The sequence below is a fragment of the Amblyomma maculatum genome, chromosome 5, assembly GCF_055883805.1.
Source record: "Amblyomma maculatum isolate TAMU_Amacu chromosome 5, ASM5588380v1, whole genome shotgun sequence".
Taxonomy (NCBI): Eukaryota; Metazoa; Arthropoda; class Arachnida; order Ixodida; family Ixodidae; genus Amblyomma; species Amblyomma maculatum.
The window spans coordinates 106182483-106189294 of record NC_139348.1 but is presented as its reverse complement, the minus strand read 5'-3'; positions in this window follow the sequence as shown (position 1 = coordinate 106189294).

The window sequence follows — 6812 nt, the reverse complement described above, 5'->3', positions numbered from 1 at the left end:
TATTCGGGATTCCCGGCGCCAGCGGCCGCTTTTCGGTAAAGGCGAAAAGCAAGGCGCCCGTGTGCTGTGTGATATCAGTGCACGTTAAAGAACCCCAGGTGGTCGAAATTTCCAGACTCCTCCACTACGGCGTCTCTCATAGCCACAGACCAAACCAATCAGAAGAATTTTGATTCAGTTTACCTGGAAGAAGCTTAAACCCTCTTCGCTGAAAAATAAAAGTTTGGTTATCCCCATAGTCCCTTTACGGTCGCTGGCTGCATGATGTCTTGTAATAGGACGCTTGCCACATTGCAATGAAAATCGCAATAAAGACACGAAGTCAGCTTGCTCTCCGCCGCACTAAGGTGTTGAAGGCGATTCCCGTAAAGCCTTGAAGTGACCAGAGCACGGACGCACGCATATTTTTCTGGCGCACGCCTGCGACAGGAAACGCGCCAAAATCTGAGGGCGGCGGGATTCTCTGCTTCCGCTGTGCGCGCGTGGTCGTTTAGTTAAGATAATCCAGTAGGAGGCAAAAGGTTGCGTCGAGTTAGAGGACAGGCAGGAGTTGTTATGATGAAGAATTTTCGTGGCACGAAAAGAGAAAAAAAGTGACCAAGAGGACAGAGAAGAGAAAGAAAGTGTGAAGGTGTTACTCGGCGGTGGAGACCCACGAGGTGAGGTCGGGTAAATTCCCGGTTGGAGGTCACGAGGGTCGATACAGCGAGGACAGCCATTAGCCGGTGCGGTCCAGTGCGTACCAAGAGCATGACTCATACAAGGGAATGAGAAGTAGCCAGGGCCATGCGGCTTGTTAAAAGGCGCGGATTAGCGACAGTTGAGGTTCCACCGAAAAAAGATAAAAAGGTAGCACTTAAGGCGTAAAAATAACGCATACTGCTAATGGCCTTGTTTTGTCTCCACACACAAAAAAGAGAGATGACAAACTAAACGATAACCCTCGCAAGAACAGAACGAAAATTATAATCTGATATGGCTCGTTTACCATATATACACGGCGCCAATTCAGGAGCGGTGATTCAGATTCCGATGCGTTGAAAGGATGAACTGAATAAAGAAAGCTATTTTTCGATTAAGCTGTTGCGGATAGCAAATGGCAAATGCGATTTAAAATGCCTTTGCTGACTGCACATTGGAGGGAAGAAAAATGGTTGTAAACAAAACACCCTCCCTACATATGTCCACAAAAGTCGCAAATACTTGTCCTCTTTTGATTTTCTTTCGAGGCTACTCTGATGAACCATATGGAACATACGAAGAAGCATTTTGCTGATGCTGTCTGTATATTTTGTCTGGCACTAGTATTCATTTTCAAGCCTGGCCATGCCGTCTTCTAAGCAAGCTCTACCAATTTTTCTCGAGTTCATTTCGGGTGAGATGGCTCATGTATTTGCCGAATATCTCCTGAGACGTCACTAGACAGCGGATGCCTCTATATGTGCTTCCCCACGGCTGTGCCGGTATGGAATAAGCAGAGGTAACACAGACGACCGCGTTTCGACCGCATTTCGAACCTCTCTATGATAATGCCCAACGGTGGCTGTAGGCATTTGTAATCAATAAATTAAATAAAAAGCCCACGTAAGATAATTCTCGCATGCACATTATGCGCTGCTGCCAAGTAGTGCTCTTATCTGGCTTTACTAGTTACTGGTAATCCTTAGTAGTTTGGAGAAGTAGAAATAAATGATGGGATTAATAAGTGGGGTTGATTTCAACTGACGGCTGCTGCAAAGTAATGTGGCTTCGATGTCCTGAGGCGCGAGGCGGTTGCATAAGTGTTCCGAACTATCACAAGAAAAGAACGCTTCTTATCAGTGTAAAAGTTGCGCACTGGCTTACACTCGAAAGAGCCTCGGTTCCATTCCCGCGTGAGAACTTTCACTTTGCCTGGACACGGTCGGCCTCGATGGAGAGGGCACGCGCTCTTTCTTACGGCCTTCTCAATCGCTGCGGGAACAATGGGAACTTTTCTCCTTGAGCTACGCTCTCCGCCACCGCAAGGGGCGCGACCTGCTCACTGTTCGCTCCGCGTCTGCTTCAGCGGCGGCGGGTGGTTTTTGCCTGGTTTCGTGTTGTCGCTCGCGAGTTTCGTGGTGAGTGCAGCCCCGAAATTAAAGAGCACAGAAGGTAGATGCTGCAGCGGCATGTGGTCAACGTACCACACGTGAACGGATATAAAAAACACTGTCGTTCAGCAAACGTTCGACAAGCGTGGCATACATTGCGGCATGGTAGCTACTTTTGTTCATTTTAATCCGAATTTTTCCCAAGCCTGTACACGAATGGGAACAAAAAGAAAACTGAATGAGCAGTGATCACATCGAAGCTTCTTCAAGGCTAACATGACAGCAACTCGTCTGCAACAGCAAAACCGTCTTTCAGCGCTAGATGCGAAACCATTCAGGTAGCACATAAGATGAAAATAATTTCATAAAAATGTAATGTAAATTGCAAAATGCTTGCATGATATAAAGTATTGGTATAAGTCAAAGTAAACGTTGTAGGGTTGAGTTTTAAGTGTTATTACAATTCATATACTTGGCAATGTGTGGTATTATAAACATTATTTTAATTTTGCAAATAAACATTGTTTTAATGAACTTTTTACACGATATTATGCTTAATATGAAAACAAAAAATGGTTGATATTCATGACACCACTTGTGCTCGAAGTGGTAAAAAAAGGCCAATAAATGATGAAGGTGATACTCGATGCAGTGACTTACAAATGAGTTCCCCTGCTATATCGAAAGTATGCAAGAAACTTCTAAAGCGTTAAAGAAGGACACTCTCACTGAAGACTCATGTCAAGCTTTATATAGCGACCCATTGAGGCTCTCTTCGGGAAAGTAAGGTTAATGTGCGGAAGGGAATCACATATGCCAGATGCGAGGGCCGTAACAGCTAGCGGCACATGACTATACATGACTACATTGTCAAGACGGACGTTTCATCTGAGAGCAAAATCAAGGCACGGAAGGAAGTGATGGCATCTCCTACCATCCCATTTTCCACTGTCACATATTCCGGTTCACCTTACGTCGCTGGATATATCGTTTAGTTAATCAACTTCGCGTCTGACGCTTGCGCTATTCTTCTTGAAACTAGCGAAAGAAGCAGCCCCATGTAGTACGTTCTTCTACGAGGACAATGTTCTAGTGGACTGCATTATCCGAAACCAGAGCTTGTTGCCCTATTGGACAAACCTTTTTTTTTTTTTCGAAAAAGCTGCCGTGCACCTACTACACACAAATGTTCTCGAAGTACTTAAGATCCTGATTCAGTCAGCATTTCAGACCTCAACACGGAGTTGCCAGAAAGGAATTGACAACAGCTATGTTATTAGGTCCGTTTCTTTGATATTTGAAAAATTTCTCAGAATTCTTCTCAATTAATTATACCAGGAAAGTGACAGAGAAGACCGAAATGCCAACTCCTTATGTGCACAAGCCGTGCAAGAAGATTTTGAGTCTGAATTTTTTAGACGCAGGTTGCGCTTTGATGAATTGATGAACATATAGTGCAATGTGTAACTTTGAAGGAACATTTTTTTATTGTTTGCTGCTCTTTTCGATTCTGCTTAACTGTTTATGCCCATTTCATTGATTAAAAGTAGTCGCGAGACTACATATACATCTTCGGTCTTTCAACTGACTGATATGTTTTGAACGAAGCTAGAACAGCCCAGTCCACTAGACAAGTGAAATTTTTACTATATGGGTAAATTTTTGTTATTTACTCTGAATCTGAGACGCGCCATGAATTTTTGCCGGTGCCGTCTGATCTAAACGAAAACGGTAGCGGTTGACAGAATCTCCACCCAACAGTTCACCATGCACTCACGTCAGGTTGCGCTACACCTGCTTAAAACATTCAAAGGCAGATTGCATAGCCTGGTAAATTTATTTTTGTACAAAACTTAGAGGTAAAAAATCTTGAAGTGTACCCGAAGCTTCATTCGACCGTGCAGGGCCGCACTGACGAAGGAGCGCGCGCGTGAGCGGATTGTTGACTGTATTTTATTCCTCGTACACGATAAATGTTCGATGTTGATGACGGACTTTGTATAAACCATAAGGGGCGAAATGTCAGGACTTGCCAGTTGCAACTGACGCGGGCGAAGCTAAAAGCGAGCGCGCGTTTCCCTTGCGCGTGAACGGCTGTAGCGGAGGAGCAGCAGTGGGGCGGTGGCGACCCCACCGAGGCGCGGCGGGAGTTGAAACAGACCCCATTGGAGAGGCCGTAAGAGAAGAGAAGCGCTCTCTCCCTCGAGCCTGGCCGTGGCCTGGAAAAGAGTTTTTGCTTCTTAAAGGGCCCTTCGCAATCATCGCCGAATGTCGTTACTGCCTGACATCTTCACTGTGATCACCAATAAGCAAATTTCAGTGTTACTACGCGAAGGCTTTTGGCCAAAGTATCTCACATGTATTTCAGTGGACACCTAAACAACGCCCTAAGCGTGGTTCATTGGAACGGAGCCGCCTGCTGTCGGCATCGAAGCCGGGTACTCCGGACAGCAATCGAGACTCGTAACCAGTAATTAATAATAATTGGTTCCCAGGAAAGGAAAGGTGCAGTATCTGTCACACTTTATCTGTGGATGCCTGAACAGCGCCGTAAGGGAAGGGAGGAAAGTGGGAGTGAAAGCGGAACGAGAGAAAGAGGAGACGTAGTGGAGGGCTACAGAGTAATTTTGACCACCTGGGTATCTTTAACGTGCGCTGACATCGCACAGCTAGTTTAGTTTTTTGAGAAAAGAAGGGGCAGCATACTTCGGGTGGACACCCCGAAATCGTGGGCAACCAGACTTCATTACGTCAAAGACACTTGAAGATGAAATTCAGTGCCATGCAAAGACCGGTTAGGGTGGCTCTTCTTGGCCTTGATGGGGCTGGGGCAGGTAGGTCACCGCCGTTTGCTGCGGCGGCTAGCCTGCCACCGAATTTTTATCTGTGCAGGCCCTCATTGCACCCGCCGATCGGTGGTGGACAACGGCTGTTGTTGCGGCGCGCGTCTTTCTTTGCCTCTTCCTTGTCTTTCTTCTCTATTTTCTCTTCTGTCTGCACGAGGCAGCGGAGGTGGCTCAGCTACAGAGCCAGTAGCAGGCCCGTGCATTTTCTTTTCCTTCTTCCTGCAGCCACAACAACCATCTAGCATAGGGAACATTTAGCATGAATTGTAAATTAGTTTATACGAAAGGAAAGGCACCGTATTTGTCTAGGTAGTTGAAAGTGAAAATCGGCGGGACGCTGACGGCTCGAAAAGCTTGCTCAAAAGAATGCTAAGACTCGCTTTCCCCAACCCCAACTTAAATGGAGAGGCACTGCTTTGTTGTGCGATGTTAGTGCTCATGAAAGACCCTCGATGGCCGATTACCCCGTAGTCCTACACTACGCGTCCTCTTTCTCTTTTCGCTTTCATTCCCACCTTCCTCCCTTCCCTTACGTCCCACAGATACTGCGTCTTTCCTTTCCTATAAACAAATGTACTAGAATTTGAAATAAAATAAACACGATTGTGGTGGAAAAACATTGACTTCCGACAGAAAACTTTGTTCGATGCACTCAGATCTCCCAAGTGCGGTAAAGGCGAAAGCCTTTCCTGCAACTCTGCACTCATTTTCCACCTTTTCACTCATTGGCTTGCCACGCCGGGGTGGCGCAGTGGTAAGACGCCCGACTACTCTGTCGGAGCTCCCGGGTTCCATCCCGACCACGGCGGCTACGTTTCAATGGAGGCAAAACGAAGTGGCGTCCATGCGCTGTGCGATGTCAGCGCACGTTAAAGATCCCCAGGTGGTCGAAACTACTCCGTAGCCCTCCACTACGGTTACTCGTCCTCCCTTTCCACTTAACTCCCACCTTCCTCCGTTCTCTTACGGCGCGGTTCAGGTGTCCACAGACACAAGTGTGGCAGATACTAGATCTAGATTGATCTAGATAAACAACAATTTTCCTTCAAAAAATGTTCATCTTCCACAATATGAGCGGATATTTGAAAGAGAAAAAAAAAAACGCGCTGAAGCAGGATGCAGTATTTAAGAATCCGGGAAACAATGCCAAAATATCTAAGCACCGTGAACGCGGTTCCAGCCAGGTGCGCTAACAGGGACTCTCACAATATGGCTAGTTAGCCGAACCGTACCTTTCTGCATGGATTTATTTTTATTGTGTTTTTGACGTTTTTTAACTGCGTAATGAATGGCTTTCTAAGTTCTGAACGAACTCAGGGATTTGAAATAGGTTGCTTTAACGCGTGGCTCTGCATGCACAAAAGGAGATCTGCGTGCCTGTTCCGCCGCCTGTGAACGCTTCAGTGTACTGGTGCGTTGCGCTGTTCGCCGTTCCGCCATACGCGGCAGCACCTGGATACGGGAAGCCGTTGTGTAGATAAATGTACAGCGTCCGTCCAGGCGAGTAGAGCCAGGGCTTTTGAGGATCTATTTTTCTTTTAATAGACATGCATGCTGCTCCGTCAGTGAGTGAAATGTATTTGAGACGTTCTGTAGATAATGATGAAAATGCAACTAAGTCTTGATGTGCAAAGACAAATAACTGAATGCTGTGAAATCGGAGTAAAACGTCAGTTCTAGTAGATTTGTAGCAGGCTTTTCGTCCAAGTTTAAGTGACTTAAACAATGAGGGGGAAGTGCAAGTTGAGATGAAATATATCAAGCTGACCGATGAGTTTCCATTTTTACTTTGTTTCCGCATACGTGTTGATCTTTAAACTCTCCATCTCTCCCGCATAAGACGAAGTTCACGTGCATAAAAAATCCTCATAAGCGCGTTGAATTTCACGGTCAA